This window comes from Nicotiana tomentosiformis, chromosome 3 (genome assembly GCF_000390325.3).
Source record: "Nicotiana tomentosiformis chromosome 3, ASM39032v3, whole genome shotgun sequence".
NCBI lineage: Eukaryota > Viridiplantae > Streptophyta > Magnoliopsida > Solanales > Solanaceae > Nicotiana > Nicotiana tomentosiformis.
In genome coordinates, this window is record NC_090814.1 from 86,062,499 (window position 1) to 86,072,278 (window position 9,780).

Sequence of the window (9,780 nt, forward strand, 5' to 3'; positions counted from 1 at the left end):
TTTATTAACGTAACTTGTGATGACTTTCATCAACTTTTGTTCCACCACTCGCTTGACTTCAAAACATAACATACGACTATCATACGAAACATAACTCGTAACATAACCTCCTTATCATGTAAAACACCCTGGTCTCATCCCAAAAGTACATGCTATAACATTCCCAATTTGTCGGCTTTCGACGAAACATTATTTTCTTCAATTCCTTTAGCTTCTAAACCTTCCAACCCTCTTTGTACTTGTTGTTCATGATATTCAATATTTGCAACCTCCGAGGTAACATGATTAAATTGCTTTATATATTTTCAAAGATGATCTCATTTTTTTTGGGGTCCTACATTAGTTTGCTCACGACGCAGTTTTACGTACAAAAACAATATAGGGTGTAACATCATTCCCCCCTTGGGAACATTCGTCCTCGAATGTTTACTTTTAGAGACTTTGAAAAAATTTTGCCAGAGTTTCCTTCGTACACTAGACTATAACCAACTTGCATGCAGCCAGAAAACATACTATGCATGCCACACATGGCCAATGTCTATAAATAACAACACTTTGCTTCAAAGAGTCGTAAATCATAAATACTGAAAGTTAGAAAATAAGAGCTTGCCTGATGACCTACTAGCCTGAATAGAGTTGTGCTATAGCATCCCATCTCGAGCCATATCTTCAGTTTGAAATAGATGGGGGTATTTATACTTCATTTCTTCCTCTGCTTCCCATGTCATCTCTTCTACATTATTGCTTCCTCCATAAAACCTTTACGGAAGCTACCTCCTTATTTCGTAGATTGCGGATTTGTCGGTCTAGGATGGCAACTGGAATTTCCTCGTATGACAAGTCCTCTGTAATCTGTACATCATCCGTGGGCACCACTCGGGTAGGATCGCCAATGCACTTCCGTAGCATAGATACGTGAAAAACCGGATGGACAGACTCCAATTCTGAGGGCAACTCTAACTCATAAGCTACTTGGCCCACTCTCCGAATGATCCTATAAGGCCCAATATACCGTGGGCTAAGCTTGCCTTTCTTGCCAAACCTCATCACGCCCTTCATAGGTGATACCTTTAAGAATACCCAGTCATTAATCCTGAACTCTAAGTCTCGTCGCCGCACGTCAGAATATGACTTCTGACGACTCTGAGCTGTCAACAGTCGCTCCCGGATAAGCTTTACTTTCTCTATGGCCTGTTGAACCAGGTCTGGCCCATATAACCCAGATTCCCCAACATCAAACCACCCTATAGGAGATCTGCACTTACGCCCATACAAAGCCTCGTACGGAGCCATCTGAATACTGGAGTGGTAACTGTTATTATATGCAAACTCGACAAGAGGTAGATGTTCATCCCAACTTCTTTTAAAATCCAACACACATACTCGTAACATATCCTCGAGCGTCTGAATTGTGCGCTCGGCTTGTCCATCAGTCTGTGGATGAAAAGCTGTGCTGAGATTCACCTGAGTCCCTAGACCTCTCTGAAATGACCTCCAAAAATGTGCTGTAAACTGAGCCCCACGGTCAGATATAATAGAAACTGGTACTCCGTGTAGCCGCACTATCTCCTTAATATATAACTTTGCATAATCTTCTGCTGTATATGTAGATCTGACCGGTAGGAAGTGAGCTGATTTAGTAAGCCTATCGACTATCACCCATATAGAATCGAACTTACGATGAGAATGAGGTAAACCCGTAACAAAGTCCATGTTTATCGCCTCCCATTTCCATGTCGGGATCTCTATAGTCTGCATTAGCCCTCCGGGCTTCTGATGCTCTATTTTCACCTGCTGGCAACTAGGACACTGGGTGACAAACTCAGCAATGTTCTTCTTCATATCGTTCCACCAGTACACATCCTTAATGTCATGATACATCTTCGTCGACCCAGGATGAATGGAGTACCACGAATAATGTGCCTCTGACATAATCCTGTCTCGTAGCCCTGCTACATCTGGAACACACAAACGACCCCTATATCTGAGAACTCCATCTCCCTTGAGCTCTAACAATGGATTCTTCTGCTGCGGAACTCGTTCTCTTAACTCGACCAACTCTGGGTCATCGTACTGCCTTTCCTTGACTTCAGCTATGAGAGATGATTTTGCAGTGTTTTGGAGTACAACTCCACCATCGTCGAAATCTACTAACCGAACCCCCAAACAAGCCAATTGATGAATCTCTCTAGTTAATTGTCTTTTCTCGGCCTTTATATGTGCTAAGCTACCCATAGATTGGCGACTTAAGGCGTTTGCTACAACATTAGCTTTCCCTGGATGGTAGAGAATATTAACATCATAATCTTTCAATAACTCAAGCCATCGCCTCTGTCGTAAATTCAACTCTTTTTGCTTGAATATATATTGCAGACTTTTATGATCGGTAAATACATCAACATGAACACCATATAAATAATGCTGCCATATCTTAAGTGCATGGATAACCGCAGCTAACTCGAGATCATGGGTTGGATAATTCTTCTCGTGCTTCCTTAACTGCCTTGAAGCATAAGCAATTACCTTCCCATGTTGCATCAGGACACATCCTAACTCAACACCTGAGGCATCACAATACACGACATAACCCTCTCGACCCTCTGGAAGTGTTAGAACTGGTGCTGAGGTCAACCTGTTCTTAAGCTCTTGGAAACTCCGCTCGCAAGCCTCCGTCCACTGAAACTTAGTTGATTTCTGCGTCAACTTCGTCAATGGTGCAGAAAGGGAAGAAAAACCCTCTACGAATCTCCGGTAGTATCCTGCTAAGCCTAGAAAGCTACGAACCTCTGTCGGAGTGGTAGGTCTAGGCCAAGATTTCACGGCCTCAATCTTTTGAGTGTCTACCTTTATACCTTCATCGGATACAATATGCCCCAAGAATGCTACAGTCTTCAACCAGAACTCACATTTAGAAAACTTAGCATACAACTTACGATCACGGAGGGTTTGGAGTACCGCTCGCAAGTGGTCCACATGTTCATCCTCTGAACTTGAATAGACCAGAATATCATCAATAAATACTATCACGAACAGATCTAAAAATGGACGGAATAGGCTATTCATCAAGTCCATAAATACTGCGAGAGCATTCGTCAACCCGAAGGACATAACAAGGAACTCGAAGTGGCCATATCGGGTCCTGAAGGCTGTCTTCGGAATATCTTTCTCCCGAACTCTGACCTGGTGGTATCCCGATCTCAAATCTATCTTTGAAAAGAATCTAGCCCCCTGCAACTGATCAAACAAATCATCAATCCTTGGAAGTGGATACTTATTCTTAATAGTTACCTTGTTCAGCTGCCTATAATCGATACACATCCTCAACAAGCCGTCTTTCTTCCGCACAAAGAGTACCGGTGCACCCCAAGGTGAGGTACTGGGCCTAATGTAACCTTTCTCCAGCAAATCTTTTAACTGCTCCTTCAACTCCTTCAATTCGGCAGGTGCCATTCTATACGGAGGGATGGATATTGGTTGAGTTCCTGGAAGCAAATCGATGCTAAAATCAATCTCTCGCTCTGGAGGAATACCTGGAAGCTCATCTGGAAACACATCTGCATACTCTTTGACTACGGGAATAGACTGAAGTGTAGGTATCTCAGCATCTGCATCTCTAACTCGCACAATATGATAAATGCACCCTTTTGCGATCATTTTCCTCGCCTTCAGATAGGAAATAAACCTACCTCTGGGTGTTGCTGTATTACCTACCCATTCAAGGACTGGCTCACCCGAAAAATGAAATCTGACTGCCTTTGCTCGGCAATCAACTGTGGCATAGCAAGCTGCCAACCAGTCCATGCCCATGATAGCATTAAAATCCATCATCTCTTAACTCAACTAGGTCGGCTTAGGTCTGGCGACTACAAACTGTCACCGTACAACCTCGGTAAACCCGTCTAGCAATAATTGATTCTCCGACCGGTGTAGATACCGCAAAAGGATCACTTAGTATTTCAGGCACTATACCAAATTTCCTCGCGACAAATGGGGTAATATATGATAAAGTAGATCCTGGGTCTATCAAGGCATAAGCATCGTGAGAGCAAATGGTCAATATACCTGTCACAACGTCTGGTGAAGACTCCTGGTCATGTCGACCCGCTAAAGCATAAATACGGTTCTGATTAACACCTAAACTGGAACCTCTACCTCTGCCTCGACCTCTACCAGCCGAAGATTGAGACTCGCGCCCAGAAGGATGCACAGACATAGATGATCCTGTCGCTGAACTTGCTGGTTGTGCCATACCCCCAGAATCTCTATTTGGGCAATCTCGCATCATATGCGCCGGACGCCCACATGTATAACAAGCATCAGAACCTGCTCGGCATTGGCCCAAGTGTCCTCCATCACAGATGTCACACCGCGACGAAAATGACCATGTCTGCCTTGAACCTCATTGTCGTTGCAAAACTGACGCCCGTGAGCTCTCACCTGGTCCTGACTGAGTATAGCGGTCATACCTGTAATCCTGCAACTGAGGTGGCAGAGGCCTAGGTAGCTGTCCAAAGTACTGGGGCCTATAACTACCCTGAGACTGCTCCTTAAACCTAGGAAATCGCATCCTCTTAAGCTGCCCTTGCTCAGTCCTCTCTGTACCCTGCTGTCGACGCCTACCCCTTTCTATATTTTGAGCGAATGCCTGAATCCGGGAGATATCCATATTATCATACAATGTAGCGGTGGCACATGCCTCGGTCAACTCTGGGGCTAACCCTGCTATAAACCTGTGGATCCTGTCACGCATAGTAGCAACTATGGATGGTGCATATCTGGCTAATGAGTCAAAACAGAGACTATACTCTCGAACACTCATATTGCCCTGTTTAAGGGCTAGAAACTAATCGACCCGAGCCTGTCGGATCTCCTGCGGTAAGTACTGGTCAAGGAAAGCATCTGAAAAATTCTCCCAACTAGCTGGAGGTGCATCACGTGCCCTGGACCTCTCCCATCCCTCGTACCAAAGGATGGCTATATCTCGGAGTCGAAAAGTTGCTAGCTCAACTGCTTCTTTCTCTGTGGCATACATAACCCGAAAGATCCTGTGAAGCTTATATATGAAATGCTGCGGGTCCTCCCTCTGATCTGACCCCGTAAACTCTGGGGGACTCAAAGCAATAAACTCACGGACCCTTGAACTCCCAGACTCCTCAGAAGATCCTGCACTAGCTGATGCCCTAGCTTGTTGCTGGGTAGCTACCAATTGTGTCAACAAATGCACCGCACTCCTCAAGTTCTGATCTGGTGGAAGTGGAGGGGGAACTGGATGTACGGTATCCCTAGGAATCTCCTCAGGTGGTGGAGGAGCCGGTAATGGCTGAGTAGGGGTCTCGCCTTGGGCCTCAGACTGGGACCCATCTACTGGGGGTACCCTGCTGGTCCCTTCACCTGTTGTTGTATCTCCCCTCTGGCTAGCCGTAGTCTTCCTAGTTACCGTCATATGTGTATGAAAACACAAACACGTAAGTTTAACTCAAATTTCCTATAACTTAGTTCTACAGCACGATTTAGATTTGAAGGAAGGGTAACCAACTAATAAATGCCATGTAGCTCCCTGCTTATATAATGTGGTGCACAACACATCTATAAACAAGATCCTACTAGACACGGCTTGTAGACTCCCTAGGATAGAACTGCTCTGATACCAAGTTTGTCACGCCCCGACTTGGAAGCGAGACTGGCACCCGGTGCCTCAACTAACCTAGTGTACCAAATTGCGACTAAGGGACTCTGAACATATAATGTCATAATTTGGCCAAGGGTCCACCTTGCAAGACAATTTGCGAAGCAAAATATAAAACTGAATGGAAACTAGCGCTGACTAAACATCAATATAAAATTGGGCCGATAAGGCCGTCATAACTACTACAACTGACAAACCACCAAAATATACATACCAGGCCTACAAGCCCAACATAATGCACTAACTGACAAAATATGTCTACAAGCCTCTACTGATAGATATATTATGATCGGAACAGGGCCCCGACCTACCCATAATATATATACATACACACAGAAGATGTACACGAAAAGCTAGACCCGATAACTCCGAAGTATGTGGAGCTTATTGATCAGGCTGAACTCTGGAAACACCTACTGAGGAGGTATACCTGTCTGTCTTTCTGAACCTGCATGCATGAAATGCAGCGTCCCCAGAAAAGGGATGTCAGTACAAAATAATGTACCGAGTATATAAGGCGATAACATAACTGAAAGTTGAAACTGAACTGATAATATAATAACTGAAAGTAATTGGGAGTCAAAGATCATCTGGAGATATACTTACCTATTGATACTGACTCAACTCCTTCAATATAGTAAGTAAAATAATTGTCCGGCCTTATAAGGCTCGGTATATATAACTGCTCTGCCGTAGTAGGCTCGCTCATAGGCACTCGGCCATACTAGGCTATGTATCTCGACCATGCTGGGCTCGCTCATAGGCGCTAGGCCACAGTAGGCTTGGTATATAACTTTCTATCTGATCAGAGGTTGCCTAATAGGGGCCTGCCCATCGATTATAGCTCGATGGTAATGAAAATACTGTAATACTGTATATATAGGCTTGCTGCTCTCTTGACTGGAAGAAGACAATACTAAATTGAATATAGAGTCTCGATAAGGAATAATATTGTAACTTATGAGACTAGAATAGTGTGAATAAATTCATGAATATGAACTTCTCTTTTTTGTCTCATTACTAACACATGTAGCTATGAGATCATGCCAAAATGAAAGAAAGCTTAGCCTTAACATACCTTATCACACTCTTTTCAATAACCAAGTTGAACTCGCCTCTTCTTACCTTAATCTACAACAACTATAATAATACTATCATTAAGTTATGAAACGTATAACTATCGCACAACGAACGACATGCTTATTTTGTATTAAAACGGACAGCATTTCCCCTATAATTCTTACTTCCTCCAAATTCAAGATAACACCACCAATACCAAAAACAACAATAACAACATATATACATTATTTTCCAACCTTATGCACACCACACAATACTACAAAACAGCCCAACACACCCCAATCTCTTCATACACAAAACGATCATCGTAGTAGTGTCGACAACCCGAAAATGTTACGACGAACAACCAGCCCAACATCCTGCATTTATGTGATGTTTCTCCACACCCTTCCTCCTCCAAAACTCCACAAAACAGTAGTAAAACACGCAGCCCAACAGCACCATAAAATAGTCCATAAAACAGTCTGCTACAAGTGAATAACTCGAACTCACTGCTTCCGATCACCGTCCCGTGAGTTCTTACAAATATAGAACGACTTAATATACATCTACAACATAAAAAAATGGATGAAAGAGAGCAGTAAACTTACCTTATTTGTTGGATAACTCGACTCCTATCTTGGTTCTTCAAACTCTAGGCTCTAGCTCCGATTAGAACTTGAAAGGGGGAGAAAATCAATTGGGGTTTGGGGGAAATATTTGGGAGGAGTTTTGCAGAGAATGAGTCTGGTTATTTTGCCCTATTATCAGACTAATATATGAAGGGGATAGGACTTTAAAAATGCCTCTTTGAACGACCCGAACTGGCCCATTTTTGGACGACCTGAACATGCCCAGTTTTGGATTCTCGTTTAAGCAAGTAGGTGACAGTCTGCGCAGTTTTGCAAAAATGCCCATATCTCTCTACTCAGATATCGTATTGACAAACGGTTTAATGCGTTGGAAAGTAGACTCATAGATATTTAATTTGATGGGTGGAACACCCCATAAATCTAAGTATATTTGGATAAAATTGCAGTTACATTTGACCCAAAGTTTTAATAAAATTTATGAACGTAACTTGTGATGACTTTCATCGACTTTTGTTCCACCACTCGCTTGACTTCAAAACATAACATACGACTATCATAAGAATAATATAACTCGTAACATAACCTCCTTATCATGTAAAACACCATGGTCTCATCCCAAAAGTACATGCTATAACATTCCCAATTTGTCGGCTTTCGACGAAACATTATTTTCTTCAATTCCTTTAGTTTCTAAACCTTCCAACCCTCTTTGTACTTGTTGTTCATGATATTCAATATTTGTAACTTCCGAGGTAACATGATTAAATTGCTTTATATATTTTCAATGATGATCTCATTTTTTTTGGGTCCTACATTAGTTTGCTCACGACGCAGTTTTACGTACAAAACAAATATAGGGTGTAACAAAGCATGAACTAGACAGAACTTGTAAATGGAGCAGGTCCTCCGATGCACTGTCATGGCTACATGAACATCATAGTAGCAATAAAAGAGGAATTGGCTTTGGGAATCTGCTACCTAAATGGGATCCCAAAAGCAAGTATATCACACTTCATGAGAACAAAATTTGCACACACCGTGGTAAGACTGGTCACTATAAAAGTGAATGCACTGCAAAAGAAAAGGCTAGTCAAAAGAATAAAAAGTTTGCTCAAGGGAAAAATAGGCTGCCGGGTTGGGCTAAAAAGAATTTGATTCATCCTTTTGCCTATAGAAAGGGACCCAAACTAGTTTGGGTTCCTAAGACTAACCCCTGTTTTACTTTTGCAGGTCCAAGTGAAGGGGAGTATCCATATATGGTACATGGATAGTGGCTGCTCAAAGCACATGACAGGAATCAAGAACCAGTTCCTTTTACATGAGGACCTCAAAGGAGGTAATGTCTCCTTTGGAAATGGAAAGAAATGTGAGATTATTGGGGTTGGTAAGGTAGGTAAGACTGACTCTCACTCGATTGAGAATGTCTATTTGATAGATGACCTAAAATACAGTCTAATTAGTGTATCACAACTGTGTGATAGAGGTAACTTGGTAGCATTCACTTCTACTAAATGTTTTGTGATTAATCTTACCACTGACAAGATTGTTTTGCAGGGAAAAAAAGTGAACAATATATATATTGTAGATCTATCTACACTGTCAGAAAATGAATTCACTTGCTTAAGTGTGTTGGAAAATGATCCCTTCCTTTGGCACAAGAGACTTGGACATGCAAGTCTGAGTCAACTCAACCAATTAGTCTCCAAGGACTTGGTGATAGGACTGCCTAACATCAAGTTCAAGGAAGGCAAAGTTTGTGAGGCTTGTGCAAGAGGGAAGCAGGTAAGATCCTCCTTTAAATGCAAGAAAGTGGTAAGTACCACCAGAACGATGGAACTGGTCCATATGGATCTCTGTGGTCCAATGAGAACATTAAGCAGAGATGGTAAAAGATACGTGATGGTGCTTGTTGATGATTACTCTAGGTTTACTTGGACATTATTTTTAACATCTAAAGATGAAGCATTTGACATGTTCACTTCTTTTGTTAGAAAAACTCAGAAACAACTAGGTAATCAACTTGCATCAATAAGGTCTGATCATGGCACTGAGTTTGAAAATGCTAAATTTGCTAAATTTTGTGATGAGCATGGCATAGATCATAATTTTTCTTCTCCTAGGACTCCACAATAAAATGGAGTAGTTAAAAGAAAGAATAGGACACTTGAAGATATGGCTAGGACTATGCTTCTTTCTAGTAAACTACCCCATAACTTATGGGCAGAAGCTGTAAATACTGCATACTACATCATAAATAGATGAATGACTAGACCTCTTGTTGAGAAGACTCCCTATGGGTTACTTAAATGGAGAAAACTAAATATATCCCATCTTAGGGCATTCGGATACAAGTGCTTTATGCACAACAATGGTAAAGACTCCCTAGGCAAGTTTGATCCCAGAAGTGATGAGGGAGTATTCTTGGGATATTCTTCACATATA